The sequence below is a fragment of the Trichosurus vulpecula genome, chromosome 1, assembly GCF_011100635.1.
Source record: "Trichosurus vulpecula isolate mTriVul1 chromosome 1, mTriVul1.pri, whole genome shotgun sequence".
Classification (NCBI taxonomy): domain Eukaryota; kingdom Metazoa; phylum Chordata; class Mammalia; order Diprotodontia; family Phalangeridae; genus Trichosurus; species Trichosurus vulpecula.
In genome coordinates, this window is record NC_050573.1 from 324792430 (window position 1) to 324810587 (window position 18158).

The window sequence follows — 18158 nt, forward strand, 5'->3', positions numbered from 1 at the left end:
AACATATGCAAAACAAATATTGTTAAGTAAAAGTTCACATTTTATTCTTATTCTTTAATGAATTCCAAAATTATGGAAGGGTCATTTGTAGAAGGGTAGCAGGTGGGATTCACAAATTTCAAGGGAGAAAAGATCAAACATCTTTTTATGTATAAAAAATAACCTTTTGAAATCAGGTCAGCATCAATGGAAGTGAACATGACTAAGGAGAATAGTTATGCTATATTCTGAAGCTCTATAAATTTAACCGCAAAATATTATCACCATAAATGTCCTCATTACTAAAAATTAACTAGACTGAGCTCTCTTTGCGTTTAAAAAAATCAATATATTCCTGCACTTCGCATCTGTGTACCATGTTCTGAAGTTTAGTTTTTTTTTCCTTTCAAGTTGATCTTTGAAATTATAATGAGGTAGGCATTACCCATACCTCCACTATGTGAATATTACTTTATATAGAACATTATTCTTAAAGTCAGAAACACCTGTTTTCTCTGATACAAAGATTGTGTGAGATGCTGGCCAAGCCACTTCACTCTTGGTGCTTAAGTAACTCTCTAAAACTCCAAGTTATAGAAAATGTGCCAACTTAGATGGTAAAGACAATTTACTTACCCATAGTCTGTCCTATACAAATTAAATCACAGGTTTAACCCAGGCACCAATCTCTCTCTCTCTGTCTCTCTCTCTCTCTCTCTCTCTCTCTCTCTCATTGACCTAGGTGAGAGGTTCTTTAACTTTTCTGTGTCACAGACACTTTAGCCAGTCTAATGAAACTTATGAATCCCTTCTCAGAATAATGTGAAGTCTGGCCTCACTCTCCCTCACCCCATATAGCTAATCTTGTTGTTGTCTACATTCATGATATATTTTAAATCCAACTACTTCTCTCTACTTACTGTTTCAATAATCCGGCTAGCAGCTGTTGTGGGGGTAAAAGACCAACATAAACCCAATGACAAGAATGCTACCAGCATGCAGCAAAAGCACAGGTTCTTTTTATCTGCTTTAGTAAGGAAAGAAACATTTAAGGGGTTGACAAGTTTACTTTAATTCAGCGTACAAATGTCACTCACTTAGTTCAGGGGAAAAGACCAGCATCCTGAACTTCAGAGCAAAAATATAAACAAAGTACGAATGTCAACAGACAGACCTTGTCTGATTCAAATCCCAATACATAGTTACCAGAGTTTAACAAAGTCCCAGCATCCGGGTTACAAGCTGGAGGGCCCTTAGCTGCAGCTGCCCGGAGTCTCCACATCAGCACACCAGCATGAGTGAGAGCCCTAAACAAATTACAATCATCGACAGACAGACCAAATACAGATTCATAGTTACCAACATCTAGGTTCAGCCCGGGGGCTCATAATGGGGGCTGGCTCAGAGTTACTCACGCCACCACTGCTGTGGGTAAGAGCTCCAAAGAAGAGAAAGCCAACCCCTGGTTTTATATCTTTTTCAGCGTCAGGGGTGAGTCACACATGCGACTCACCCACGTGACCTAAAATCATCACAAAGAGGCGACTTAAACCCACGTGGTCTAAGAGCCTCTGATGTCCCAAACCTATCACTCAAACCCTGTGTAAACTAGGCCCTCCCCTGAGTTAGCCCCACCTTGGGTCCCACCTTAGTTACCAATCCACACCCATACAGGTTTTATACCTAATAGGGGTTTGGGCCTCGGGCTTAGCACCTAGTAAGGCGCAATGAAATACACTGAATTACTCAAAGGAAACAAAAGTCAACTAAGTGCTAAGAGCCCATTTTGCTTACTAACACACTTACACACCTATCAATTTCATTTAGCCACTTACGGCCTCTCTCCCAGATTATTTCATCACCCTCCTATTTGGTCTCCTTGCCTTATACCTCCTCCTACTCCATTCCATCCTACACACTACTGCCAAAGTAACTTTCCTTAATCACAGATCTTATCATGTGATTTCCCCTTCCCAGTCAACTTCAGTAGCTTCCTTCTGCCTTCAGGTTGGATAAAATGTGAACTCCTCTGTTTAGTTTTTAAAGTCCTACTCAAATTGGCTCAAATCTATCTTTTCTACTTTACTAGGGAGTCCTCTTTCTTCTATACATTTTGGTACAGCTAAATTGGCTTTCTCTGTGTTACTCACACAGGATACTCCATCTCCCAAATCCATGCCCCCAAAAGGCCTGACTGCTATGTCCTCCTTTCTTTCTTCTACTTCACATTATCATTTCTTCCTTGAAGATATAGCTCATAATTTTTGCTTGGAGCCTCTCTACCATCATCCTTCTCAAAATATTTTGTACTTAGTTAATTTGCATGTATGTATATAACTTCATAATTATGCTGTATATATTTTTATATGTTCTTGTTAGCTCTTTGTGAGTTAGGACTATTTCATTCTCTATAGTTATGTCTGTAACATGTAGAACAGTTCCTGGTACATAGTAAGAATTTAATAAAACTTTTTGATTAAGTGAGTGATCTTCAGTGAGTAGTTACCTTCATTTTAATTCTTGACTCTAGATAAACTCTATAACACTAACCTGTTGTTTCGCCATTGTGCATTAGTCATCATATGAAAGAGCAGGAAAGATTGGAGCAAAACAAGCAAAAGCTCAACACCACCATGGGAAAAACTTAAGAAAAAAAGTGGGACAAGTAGCATTAACAAGATGTACATTTCATTGCTCATCTATACCACCCAAACAAGACTGAGCTCCTGCTTTTTGCAATCTAAAGAGAATCATGCTGTCATATGAGGAATTTCTTATTCAAACATTATATATAATATATATACACATACATACAGACATATACATATATATACACATACACACACACATATACACACACACACACACACACACATATACATATATATACACACACACATATATATATGTGTGTGTGTGTGTATGTGTGTATATATATATATATATGCCACCAGAAGTGACTCTGAGTATGAGTAAAAGGCTTTCTATTCCTAAAAGCCCAAATTTGCTTGAGCCAAAAAATTGGTCCATTGGCCCACTGCTGATCTTGAGATAGAATCTGGAATGAAGTAAGAAATGGAGAAAATGAAGAATGCATGATTCCTACTCTGAACTCTCAACCCTATTTTGGATGTCTCTCCTAACCATTCATGATTGACTAATGGCATTCAATGGATCTTTCCATGGTATTATGGTTTACTGAAATGGAGTAAGTTGGCATTAAGTGTCACTAACTCAACTCTTACTGCCTGAGACATAAGAAATGAAGGGCCAAAACAGTGAATGATTTTGATTTGTTTGTTTTGAAACTTGCCCATATGGCCTCTATAAGCACTGAGAGAAGTGGTAGGGAGGGAATGGGACCCTATTCAAAACTGGCAGGTCCCCTACTTACACATCACAGCTATAGTTCATAACAGCTGCCATTCTATTTCTTTCCAGTCCTGTCTTGACTCTACTTTGGCCTACTTTTGTATCTCTGCTTTTATGAACACAGCTCTCCCAGATCAGTCCCATTAGAGGAAAAGTTGAAAGTCAAAGAAAAGGTTGACTATAAGCCTCATGAAAAGAATTCCAAAAACATATATTATGATTGCTTTAACCTTGAAGATTAGATAGATAGATAGATAGATAGGTAGATAGATAGATTATTATTTGTCCAGCACTGTGCCAAGTGCTGAGGATATAAATATAAGAAAGCAATAAAGTTCATGTCCTCAAGGAATTTATAGACTATTGGGAAATGACAGCATATACAACAGGCATGTTGGAATGGTATAGAAAAGCACAGGAAGTGATATGGAAGCTTGGTTCCTTGAAAGATTAAATAAAATTTCTCCCTTCATAGCTGTATCCTGGGGATGGCTGAGTTTTAGTGTAATGGAGATGAGGATAGAGGAAAAACAAAACAATACTAGGTTATGACACATTGAGTCAGTATCACTAAAAAAAGTGAAGGTATTGGCCTTCCTCTGATAATTCTTTTAGTATTAAAATTCTACTCTGGGGAAAAAGAAACAACTCTACAACTATGGAAACTTAGTGAGAATTAGACACTACAACAATTTGTGTCAGTTTTTAAGACTTCTTTGCTTGCCAATAATGTTTTAAATCCTCAGGCACTCTTTTCCTTCTCAGTTTCTTATATCCTAAGAGGAATGGAGATATTTTGTAGTGCCCAGTGAAGAATTATTGATTCTTTAACTTGTAGTTTTGGTGGTGTTATAAAACAACCCAGTCCACATGATTTTGGTGATTTCTTTTCTATGGGTTCTTCTATGGTAAGTCTCCCTAGGAACAGTACTAAAGTTTAGTGATACCTCCCTCAAAATCCCACCTTTGCTTTGGATATTTTATGACAAAATTCCTATGACATTCTTTATAGTGAATTTTTTTTCCAGTTCTATAGTTGCTAGGGAAAAAGAAGACTCCTGAGGAAAAATAATACAGACATTATAGTATCCATAATATTTTATCTTTCTTTTTTTTAATCTTTGATCTATTAAGTGTATATATAGGCCTACCTAGAAAAAAATAGAAAATATTTTAAGATGCCACTTTCTTAATCGTTCATTAGAAGAGTCCTCTGCCCCTCAATTTTAGACACGGTATGACATGTTGAACAATGAGAAAACTGACAGTTAGCCCCAAAATCTTCTCTAAATATAGTATATGTCTGTCATCATAGAAAGTCTCTGTGAAATAGTGGCTAAAGTGCTTGAATTGAAAGGAAAAATACCTGGGTTTTAATCATATTTAAGACACATTATTAGTACATACCTCCAAACAAGCCACTTAAATTCTGAGACTCTGCTTCCTCATCTATAAATTGAGAATCATAGTATCATTTACTTCTACAGATACAGATTGAGATACAATCACACTTGAGAGATGTTATTCATAGTAGAGAGAGAGTTGGCCTTGGAGCCAAGGAAGCCTCAGTCCAAGGGCCATATTTGGCACAAATAACTTCACCTTGCCATGCTCCCAGTGACTCTTTAAAAGTGTAAGTGACATGCAAGGAACAGGCCTGCATGGATAGAAGTGCTTTTCTCTTTTTCTTAATTTAGGAATTCCCTATATCCGTAAAGTCAGAGGTCCAAACTTGATCAGTACAACTTACCTTACAGAATTTTTACAAGGGTCCCATGAGATAACACATGCAAAGTGTTTTGTAATCTTTAAAATACTATATAAATATCAGCAATTATTTGTATTCAGTTTCACCATTTATCTGTACGAAAAGAAGCACAAAGATGAGAACTCATGAAAGCTTCCCATCCAAATTAATTAATTGATGAAATAGAATTAGTTAATTGCAAACCCATGATCAATCAAACAAACATCTGCAAAATGCCTACTATGTGTCAGGCACTGTCAGAAATAATTATGTCCAAGAATCTATGTTCTGCAAAGAACTGTAAATAACATATAGCAGAGATTTGAGAAAGAATTAGAATGAGGTATTTTGAAATGTCCCCCGTAATTAAGAATGTTTTTTTTTTCCTTCCCTGCAATCGTTTTGAGAAACAACCCAACTATTTAGACGTTAGTATTTTCGCTTCCCACCTTGCATAATGTAAATTTTGAAGAACAGGCAAACCTCGTTGTATTGTGCTTTACTTTATCACGCTTCAAATACATTGTTTTTTTTTTAATTTGAGGTTTGTTGGCAACCTGGTGATGGACAAGTCAATCAGCACCGTTTTTCTAATAGCATGTGCTCACATCATGTCTCTGTGTCACATTTTGGTAATTCTAGAAATATTTCATAATTTTTCATCATATCTGTTAGAGAGATCTAGGATTTGTGATCTTTGATACTACTATTATAATTGTATTGGGTCACAAGAAACTGTGCCCATATAAGACAGCAAATTTAATTGATAAATGTTGTGTTTGTTCTGACTGCTTCACAGACTTACGAGTCCCCATCTTTCTCCCTCTCCTCTTGCCTCTCTATTTCCCAAGATACAATATTGAAGTTAAGCTAACCATGGTCTCTAAGTGTTCAATTGAAAGGAAGAATCAATCAATGTAGCAAGCTCCATTGTTGTCTTATTTTAAGAAACTGACACAACAACCCCAACCATCAGCAACTAGCAATATCAAGAAAAGACTTCACCAGCAAACATATTACTACTCACTGAAGGCTCAGATGATGGTTAGTATTTTTTTAGTAATAAAATGTACTTTTTTGCAAGACAAAATACTATTGTGCACTTAATAGACTACATTATAGTCAAAATAAAATTTTTAGATGAACCAGGAAACCAAAAAAATTGTGTGACTCATTTTATTGTGATATTTGCTTTATTGTGGTGGTCTAAAACTGAACCCACAATATCTCCCAGTATGCTTGTATATGCTGAGTAAACACTCATATTTTTAAACTCCTCATAATGTTTTCTGTATCAGAATATATTACAGATCTTAAATCGTAACTTTAATGAAATGTCACTATAAGGATAGAATGATTTCCTCCCTGCCCCCCCAACAGAACAAAACATGAAGGATATTATTGTTTATTAATCATTTGCTTTTGTTTGTCTTGTGACAGAAATATATAGCAAAGGTAGGAGCATAGTCTAGGATGTTGCAAGACAATGACTTTGTAATCTTCCCTTATTTTTTTTTGTTCTGGCTCAAATTATTCCAAAACCAAGCTAAAGCAGATCCTATAAATTAGGTGGAATTCAGAAAATCCTATAAGTGAAGTGGAGCTCAGCTCCCATGCAGCTTTTGGGGCATATCTTTGGGCCCTAAAATTAATTTTTGAAACATAAAATCCTCTAGAAAGGTTATATTGTACTTACCATAATGATTGTTTATAGAAGGAACTGTCATACAGATACAGACATAAAAGAGAAAATTTAATCTCCCTCTGAGAGTATTGTACCTGGTTTTAATTCAATAGTCACTTAGCTAAACTTCTTGTCTTTCCCCTCAGCCTCTCTCTCTTCCTAATTTTATATTTCTGTCAAGGTCATCCCCATCTTCACAGTAATCCATGCTTAAAACCTGGCTGTCATCTTTGACTCCTCATTTTCTTTCATTTCATTATGTCCAATTTCTTGCCAAGGCCTGTTGATTCTACTGCCCTAACATCTATCCTATATGGCCCCTGATCTCCTCTGTTACTCTTCTCTGGGCCAGGTCTTCATCACCTCATCCTGGATTATTGCTTTAGGTGTTTGGTTAGTCTCCTTCTCCTGAGTATCTCCCTACTCCAGTTTATCGTTCCTTCAGCATCAGTTCCTTCACCATGCTACTCCTTCACTCCCGCACATACTCAATAAACTCTAGTGTCTTATAAAATTATCCATTTGGCATTGAAAGTCTTGAAGAGCCTGGTCCCGTAGTATCTTTCCAGACTCCTGAAAGATGATAATGGTATAATAGTTAGCCTTTCTATAGAGATCTTAGATTTGAAAAAATGATTTTTATAAATATTATCTCATTTTTATCTTCACAACAACCCTGGGAATTAGAGTATATTATCATCTCAACTTTATAGTTGAGGAAAACGAAGCAGACAGAGGTTAAGTGACTTTCCTAGGCTCACACAATTAGTATGTGGCAAGAGGCAGAATTTTAATCCTGGCTTCATGGGTTCCAAGTCCTGTTCTCCATCTACTTTGATACAACCTCTCTCTATTTCTTATATCTGACTTCCCACCACTTACTATATGATACAGTAACAATGGCTTCCTTGGTATTCCTCATACAAAATGTACTATTACCAGTCTTGTTGCATTTTCACTGATTATCCCATATGCCTGGAATTCTCTCCTCTATTTCTATCTCTTATCCTCATTCCCAGATTACTTCAAGTCTCATATAAAATCCCACCATCTGAAAGAAGCCTTTACTGATCCACCTTAGTCTATCTTACATATATATTGTTTGTATATATATTTTTACCTGTTGTCTCATCCATTATACTGAGAAATCCATAAAAACAGGGACATTGTGTGTGTGTGTATGTGTGTGTGTGTGTGTGTGTGTGTCGGTGTCTGTGTCTGTGTGTATGTCTGTGTTTGTGAGTCTTTGTTTCCCCATTGCTCACCATACTTCCTGGAATATAGTAGATGCTTAATAAATGTCCATTGATTAGCTGGCTATGGGTGTATGGTGGTGTAGCAGTAATTCAGCTAGCAGTTGTTGTGGGGTGTAATACCCAAGAAGACCAGCAACAAGAGCTGCCACCACAAGTTCTTTGATCTGCTTTACTAAGGAAAGTAACTTTAAGGGGTTATCAATATCAGTTTAATCAAATATGCTTATATCATTCACTCAGTTCAGGGAGAAAAGATCAGCTCCCTGAACTTCAAGGCAAATACAAAGAGAAATTACAAACATCAACAGACAGACCTTATCTGATTCAAATCACAATTCATGGTTACCAGAGAATCACTAACACCTATCTGGGTTACAAAGCCAGGGGGTGGGCAGTAGCGGCTTGCCCAGAGTCTCAGCATCCTTCCATGAGAGTGCCCCAAAAGGTGAATGCCAACCTTGGATCTTACATACCCATCTCAGGACACTGGGGCACTTGATTACCTCAGTGCTGAAAAGCACTCAAAGAACAGTGAAAAATCCCATTTAGCGTGTGGGAAGGTTAATCCCTACTACCACCATATACAAGTTAATGACTGCTCATTGTCTTAGTGCTGAGAAATATTCCAAGACAAGATCTCACTTTATCTGCCCCATTCAAACAAAGGCCAGAATCATTAATGCCCTTAAGAGAAGAACAGCAAAAAGTCCCACCTTAATTGCTATTACAAGTGGTCAATGTCCTTTTACTATGAAAAGAATCTAAGCTCTTTAGGCAATACATTGTCAAAAATTGGAGTTGAAATAATCAGAAAGTGGCTTTGAACAGATGAAGCCCAGAAGAACATAGCAGTGAAAAATTACTAATAGTGATTGAGAGAAAATATAACCATTGGAGAGAATACATGTTACCCAGAAGAGACCGTCAAAGATTAATGTAGGGACATCACCATTAAACATAAGGAACTCTCAAGTGTTACAGGTATTATTTTTCTAGCCACACCGTGGACCTGACATATATGCCTACTATATATGACTTTGGCATGTGGCTCTTCATATGTGTGCCTTGCCAAATGCATTTCCATTGTGCATGCCTTTTATTCATGGTACCTGGGCATACAGGAATCTTGTGGGTATGCCCTGCTTTCATATTTTTGGTCATATATATTCTGTGTAGGTTTATTGTGCATGTGGAAACTGGCGGTGTGAAAACCTGTTTGAGAATATACCCCAAGTATAAACGGGATTAATCTTTCCCAGTGATTTGCCATTCCACCTAATTGAACTTCTTTTCTTGAGCCTGTACATCCTGTGACTGTTGAAAGTAAACTTGTAAGTTTTTGATCTATAATTTCAATTGGAGTTACTGTTGTTTTTGTTTAATCATTTGAGTTGCACACAGCTCTTCATTACCTCATTCAGGGTTTTCTTGGCAAAGATCTTGGAATAGTATGCTATTTCCTTCTCTAGCTCATTTCACAAATGAGGAAACTGAGGCAAACAGGGTTAACTGAGTTGCCCAAGGTCACACAGGTTGTAAGTGTCTGAGACCAGACTTGAACTCAGCTCTTCCTGACTTCAGGCCCAACACTGTGCCATTTAGCTGCCATTTTGCCCTTAATTCGGGACTGAGCTACAAAGTGTTTCAAATATAGAATAGCTTTTCTGGAATTCCTGCTTATCAAAAGTAGTGATACAAGGATGGTCACACAAATAAATCCTTAATACTACATCCTATTTGTCTAAGATTCCATGACAGTCTTTTGGGAAAAAAAAAAAAAACATTGATCATCATTTATTCATTCAATTGAAAAAACGTATTGAGTGCTTACTATATGTATATCACTGGGCCAGGTCCAGAGGAGTACATAAAATGGAAAAATTAATAGAATACAGTTCCTACCATCAAAGGTCTTATTCTTTGTGTGTATGTTTGAGGAAGATGACATATAAACAAATAGGTATAATAGAATAAGCTAAGTTCATAGCAGTTACAACTATCAGTTAATGAAATATATTCATATTAGAAAAACCAAGGATAGTGAGTGCTTATATAGAGGCATATGGTTAGAAACCCATAGATTAGCCTGAGCACAGTATGATTCTAGTGAAGGAGCTATATTTTGGGTTTCTTTTTGTCTTTATTCCTTGGGGCAGGTTAATAAACATCAAAATTTCAAATATCCTTTTACATATTTACATTTCCATGTGTCACTTTATGATATGAAAATCACTTTCCTTGAAAGCAATGTTCTTTAGTTTGGTTTCTTTTTTTGTTTGTTTTCTTAGCATCCCTAGCACCCAAAACCTTATACAGCACATAGTAAGTTATTTCTTTATTGAATTAAATAGGAATGAATGTGAGCTGGTTTAAACTTTTTTTTCAGTATAGGCCAACTAAAGTTCTAGTAGATAATCTCTATCTTAATGCTTGTTTATTTTTTATTTCTATTTTTTTTAAGAAAACCATGTGAAGCAGCATGGTATAGGGGTATGACTAATGGCCATTCAAGGAAGAAGTGAGTCTGAATCTTATTTCAAGTACTTACTATGTGTCTATCTTACTATCTTATTATTGCTTAACCTCTCTCAGCCTTCATTTCTTCACCTGTGAAGTAGAGAAGATAAAAGTACTATTATTTCCATGAGTCATTGTGGTCCTTTATAGACCAACCAGACACAATACATATTCATTTATAGACTTAGTCACCATTAGGAAACTAAAGTAGACAGTTGAATAAAGTCATCAGAAATTGTAGAAAAAGGCACAAATCCTGGTGTGCATTCTTAAACTAGAGAATCACACATGTTGGCAACATGTGTTTGTGAAAGTATGATGTCTACTCATACCCAAATAAATTGCCTTCTTCACATAGTATTTTTTATAATTGTGACTTAATTCTGGTGCATTGCTAAAACCAGAAGTAACAGCTTGAGATATATTTTTATTAAGTTTTCTGTAGAATATTAGAACATTAACCATAGAAATGAAACATCAGGCAGAAAAGGAAATAGAAAAGGAGATTGTTTTCTTGTCTGTGGGCTGATTTGTATGCCTAACGCAATTGTGTTAAAAAGGTATTATTAACCCTTCTACTAAAATATGCAAGTACAGTGTGATAATGATTAAAACCCAAAGAATACAATTTTAAATGTCATGAGATTAATTTAATCTACAACTCATAAACAGGGTGCACTTTTTCTTAGTGTCTGTATTGAGTAATTAAATTTTACAGCTTTTTACTCCTCAGCATCTGTTTCATATTTTTTACACAGTAGTTAAGCTATCAGGTTTTTGGCAGGATAATAATGCTGTTCAGTCAATAGCTACTACTGGTGGTGACACTCTTGACTCAGCAACCAGCTCATTGTTGATTTGTTTCTATAACTTTAACTTTTCCTATCTATTTCTATTCTTGGCAAATAGAAAATTTTTGTAACAGGGACATGGCAAATTGAGAAGTAACATGCATTAGTGGATACCAGATTGACCTTGTAAATAGGAATACCTTGGTTCAAGATCAAACTCTGACATATCCAGGTTATGAGACTGTGGCCAAGTCTTTTAACCTCTTAATGTTCCAAGCAACTTTCCAAGACCATAAGTTACATAAAAGTTGCTAGTCTTCATTAATAAAGTTTTTTTTTTTCAAAATTAAAGGAACTATTCAAAAGTCCAGATAAGAATCCCACCAGTTGTGATAAATTGTTGAGGGCTATGATACTTAAGTCAGAGGAATTCTCATATATGAATATATAATGTATTAGAATATAGAACAATATAGAACTTCTAAGGGAAATAGCTCTACAACTTTACTCCAATATTGAAGGATGCATTAGTTCACCAATGTTTGTACTACCTTCCCCAAAACAGATACCTTCTATAGACCATCATCATGTCTCAAAAATCCCCCTTTCCACAAACAATCATCTGGTAGAAAACATCCTGTTGTTAAGCATTTCTGAATTATCTCTACTAGTCCTAGGATGACAAACAAGACTATTTCTCCATATGACCATCACCTCCACCTTAATCATTTATTGATTTTAATAATTTACCAAAAATAGACAAATAATTAAATTCTCACAACATTTATGTGATAGTGACAAAATTCAAATTGAAGCCTGAAAAAAATGGTTTATCCAATTTTCCCTAATTTGGTAAAGTCTTCTTGAATGTGCTAGCACTATTATGAACCTTTTCAGGAAGTAATCAATCTTTATTCATATCAAATTGATCAAGCAGTAAACTTTTTAATATTTCTTTTACATGTCAAGCATTAAGATAGGCCCTAGGAATATCAATACAAAACTAAGACAGTCAGTATACTCAATAAGTTTTCACTCTACTGCTATCCAAGGTTTATAAAGTCATAGGCTATGAAAGGAATCAAAAAGTTCTTCTAATGGAAGTGCACTGTGTCTTCCATCTTCTATGGATGTAACAGCTCCCCTTAGGGTAGGAAGCGAGGGGTCTGTTGGGCATCCTCAATCTTCCCGTAAGGAATTGCCCTTCCACAGGGACTCTGCTACTTCTTGGGCCACTGGATTGCCAGCCTCCTTAGATAAAATGAGGAGCCAAAGTTCCTCTGTGTGTTGAGCCTTCCTTCTCTTCCTGGGTACAGTCTGTCCTCTGATGTGGCAAGGTAATGACTGTACTATGAAAGCAGTGATTTCCATATGTGTCAATACAAGGAAGATTCTACTTCCTGCTGCTAGCCCAATCTCCTAACTAAGATGTCGAAAAGATCCTTTACAAAGAGAATCATCCTTCCTTTTGATCTCAGGTCTTCCTTCTCTTGCTCATTGTCCCTTGGGAAGAAAAGAAAAGTCAATGGGGAATGGAACTTCTCTCTCTCACTGTGCAGGTTTGACTTTGATTATCTGCTGTACCTTTTTCCTACCCAATCTCCATCCTTTGGAGAGAAGATGAGTAGTATATTGGTGTATTGGCAACCAAGGGTGGGCTCCTTAGCACTTAGTCAACAAGTGCCCTTGACTAGTTTGGCTTTTTCCCCTGAACTGAATGCTGTTTGTATCTTGGACTGGAGTAAGCTTATCGGCCCCTTCACCTTGCTTCCCTTGCTTAAGCTGATGGAAAGAACCTGTGCTTTTCTGGTCAACCCCTTCACCTTGCTTAAGCAGATTGAAAGAACCTGTGCTTTCCCCGGCGTACCTTACACCCCCGCAGAAGCTGGATGGTTAAAAGCAGCTCCCGTTGGAGCCAGAGGCAGTTACAGCTACAGTTACAGTTACAGTTACAGTTACAGTTACAGTTACAGCCACAGCCACAGCCACAGCTGAAGCAGGAGCTGCCAGTAGCAGAGCTGACCTACGGGAGGAAGCTGAACAAAGACTTCAGGCCAGTGGGTAATCTTATTACCATAGAGGGGGAAGCATGATTTTGCTTTACGCAATCATGCTTCTCTGTAGCCTCCTGGTTACTCTTTCAAGGCGTACTTATTGGGCCTGGAAGCTTTTGATCAATATATCAAAATGGGGTTGCTGGTTCATGGGTTGGTTACTGTGGAGCCTAAATATATGTTCTGATTCTTTTGCCTTCTACTTTGAGAGTTTCTTATATCCGGCGGTTCCGAACGTTTCAGACATGTTTATGATCCTCTTTGAGATTATAAACTCTGCCTTCCTAATACATTTGGCATCTTCCAACTGTCAATGTGCATCTCATCTCATACTGCACAACTCTCTAGTCTGATCTCCAACCATCTCTGGAAAGGGGTATGGCACCCTTCACTCCATAATGAACATTCTCCCACCTAGTCATACCTTTTATATCCCAGAAATTCTTAATCCCCTAAGATATCTTTCAAATACCATTCCCTACTTCCATCACCTTGTTTCTTGTTCTCACCCCTCAACCCTCCAACATCAAATTTCCAACAAAATACTCTCCAAACCTTCATCCTTAATTTTTTTCTCTCCCATTCCATCTACCTACTAGCTAACTTTCTCCTGATGACACATTTTTCTGGTCACCTTTTCCACAGTAGCCTACACTTTGACTCATTCCCTTCAGTTCACTGGTTGAAGTGAGGGAATTGGAGAACTCTTTGCTCCCAAACACCTCTTCCAGATTCACCCCCTATTTCCATTACTCACTAAACTCTACTTTGAGGTTCATGTAATTCATGTCTACCACCCAATCAAATTCCTGATAGCTGTTTTCTACAGTCCCCTCCCCCACAGGCCACTCACTTTCCTCAATGAGTTTGGTACATGGCTCATCATTCTTCTCTCCTCCCCAATTCCTGCCACTATACTAGGTGATTTCAATATAAATAATGACTCTTCCCTAAAACACACCTATACTCTTCCCCTACCATTGCTACTACATTAGAGGACAAGACAATTTTCCCAGCACCTCAGAATCCCAGCCTAGGAATTATGCTTGACTTGTCATCACCTCTCACAACCCAGATCTAATCTGTTGCTGAAGCCTGCCAATGTCACCTTTGCAACATCTCTCAGTTGTGCCCCCTTCTTTCCAGTGACACTGTCACTAGTCTGGTGCAGGCACTCGTTACATCATTACATCACAACTGCACTATTGCAATAGCCTTTTGGTGGGTCTGCCTGCCTTGAGACTCTCCCATGGCAATTCAACCTAGCCACCAAAATTACTTTCCTAAAGTGCGTGTTCAATCATGTCACACCACACACACACACACACACACACACACACACACAAACCACTCAACAAACTACAATGACTCCCTATTGTCTCTAGTGTCAAATACAAAATTCTCTGTCTGGCATTCAAAGTCCTTCATGATCTAGACCTCTCACACCTTTCTTGTCATTTTAAGCCTGATTTCTTGACAGCTATCTTTAATCCAATGATACAAAACTACTGGCTGTTTCAGGAAAACCACACTCCATTTCTGAGCTGTCCCTCATGACTGGAGCATTCTCCCTTCTCAAGGCCACCTACTGAATTCCCTATCTTCCTTTAAGACCAAACTAAAATCCCATCTTTCATAACATTTTCCTTCTGTTGATTCTTATTTAACCTACATATAGCTTGTTTGTATATATTTATTTGCATAAAATCTTCATTAGATTGTGAGTTCCTTTAGGGAAGGGTTGTCTTTTCCCATTGTTTTAATTCATTTCCAGAACTTAATATAGTGGCTTGAAAATAGTATCCATTTAGTGAATATTTATTGATTTATTTAAAGCACATAGGTAGCATATACATATATATTATGTAACATAGTTACATATAATTTTGATTTTGCATCACTTAAATTTTAGTCTCTATTTGTCCTCTACCCCTGAAAAAAAGACAACCCTTAAAACAAAGATTTTTAAGTAATAAATGAAAGATCAGGAAAAAAAAATCATCAAGCCCATGACCATACTATTTTTAAATTATTTTATTTAATATTTAATAAAATAATTGTTTTAATAATTTGATAAAACATGCATTTTTTTAAACTCATGGACCTCTCACCGCCAAAAAATAGCTTCTCATATCTCTTCTTAGGTGTCACATTTTTTCCTTCGTAATTTTGAAACATTTTAATTTTTCATTTATAATTTTAGTCATTTTGTGTATTATTTGATCCTTTCTGTTATGCTATGAAGGTACTTTCAATTAAAGTTTATCTTAAATAATTATAATTTAGTTACAAATTAAAATAGTTTAACGTAGAGGCTCTGCCATAGCCCCTAGAAATTCAGAAGGCATTTTCTCTCATTTATTCACATTTGGCTTGTGGCAATATCAAAGACACTAAGCTGTTTAATATCTCAGCAATTTCTCTATGAAAACATGACTTCTTCAATACTTCAGGGAATCTTGACCTCAACCATATAGGATAACCTTTCCAGTAGTATGAATCTCAACTTGTCCACATATTCTTACTCATTGTGACTTTTGTACATAACTTCTCAGAAAGTGGTGCATATTTATTGACTGTAGATCAAAGTAAACAAGAGTTTTTGGTAGAGCCAGAGGGCATTGTATACATCCTAAAATCATACCTGTGCTTTAGACAGTGAGGTATAGATTTATAATCATTGCAGCTGTGGCTGATTTACAGAGATTTACCCTCTATCCTTGCCAAATCCATAAGAGTTTCATGAGTATGAAAACAGCAAAAAATGAAGAGATTGGCTTCTTAACCTGAAACTATACCCCTTCCAAATTGACAGAAACTTTATTAGATAAAATCCTAGGTGTAGCAACTACCCAGAAAATCCCTTTGAAACTCAAATTCCTGAGTATCCTTACCTATGTTATTTGGCAGCTGGCTGTGTGAACATAGTGTGTGTGTGTGTGTGTGTGTGTGTGTGTGCATGCATGCACAGATGTGCCTGCACAGGTTCCTGAGCAAGCATACATGGATATATGTTCTGGTCCTATGCAACAGTCTAGATATTAGCCAATCAATAATCAACAATCAGTTCCTGGCCAAGCCCTACTTGGTCATCACTTCAGCCCCAATTGGTTCAGAGTGAATGCAAATAGTAATTTTCTGTTTTGTCCAAAAACCCTGAGGGTCTTTCCCTCCCAGATGGATTTTTTTTTTCATTTTTATTATTTATTTATTTGACTAGGTAAAGAGGCCATTCTCTGCCTCATTTCTTATTAAGCCTTAATCACTGAATTGGCATTGCTTCAGGCAAGCTGAGACCTGTTAAAGTCCTTAGCTTGAAAAGTCCAAGGCTCCCCATTGTATCCTAGGCCATCTACAGTTGTCCTGATCCATATCTGGGCACTGGTCTCACATGTCTCTGAAGGAGAAAATGAATCAGAGGACTTTGCACAGCCCTCCTTCACTTAAATCCAATTCACTTGTATGTCCTACTATCATCTCCCTAATGTCACATGGTCCTCTTTGAGAATGAAGGATAAACAACAACAACAACAACAGACTATGGATAAGCTTGCCTATATGTGTTTCAGCAGTCCCTGAGGCACAGACAGGATTTGACAATAGAAAGTTCCTAGGATGTAGTATAGTAGGAATTCTTATTACATGGTATCTAGGTGAGAGAAACGATTATTTGCCTCTCATAGTAATAGCCAATTATTAAAATTGGGGATACCCAAGCTTTTTTCTCTGTCCTATGACCTTGTTCAAAGCCCAGTCTCTCAAAGACTTGGAGATGGAAGACAGGATTATTTTTATCCTATTGTTTTATTATTTTTTTGAATGAAAAAGTATTTAAGTGTTTTTTTTTTAGGTGCAAAGCACTGGAGAGACAACTCGAAGAATCAGACAGTTGTTGTTCTCAAAGAGTTCACACTTGAGTTGGGCTAGAGAGCCCACATTCTAGAGAGAGGTCATCTGCAAAGTGAATGGTAAGGCCCAGAAGGCATCAATTGACAGGGATGAAAAAGTCCAGGAACCCAGGATGCAGGAGAACATCTGCCCCACAGAGTGGGAAGCGTGGAGTGGGGCAGCACATTGAGGGGAGTCAATGAGGAGCAGGGATGCTTAGCTCCCTAATTCATCAGGGGAGGGCAAAGAGAATAGACAAAGGGGGTGCAATCTTCAAATGTTCATTGGGAGGGTTTCACCACAGTCTCATAGGTCTAGGGAGGCAGGGAACTCAAAGGTCAACTAGTTCAACCCCCATATTTTGTAGATAAGGAAACCAAGGTCCAGGGAAGCTAAGTGATTTATCTGAAAAAGTAATAAGAATCAAAGTTAGAATTGGAACTCAGGTCCTTGGACTCTAGGGCCACTATCATGTGGCCTCAGATGGCCAGCTCCTTCTTGACTTTTCTGTAGAGTTTGACATTGCTGAGCACCCTCTTCTTCTGGATAATTTCTCCTTCCCTGACTGCTTCTGCCTGTATTCCTCCTGGTCTTCCTCCTACCAGCATTCTCCTCTTTCTCATTCTGCTCTTGGATCACCATCTGTTTGACATTATCCCATCAGTACATAAACTCCTTAAGGTCAAGGACTATCTTATTTTTGTCTTTGGATTCCCAAGGTTTAGCAAAGTGCTTAGCACTTGGCGCTTAGTCCATGATTACTAGATCAACTGAGAGACCAGGTTCTACCTGAACCCCATTAAGTCCAGTAAAAGCCTGTCAGCAAATGTCTTCTAGCCCAGGTCCTGCAATGTCCTCAGGGCGGGTGAA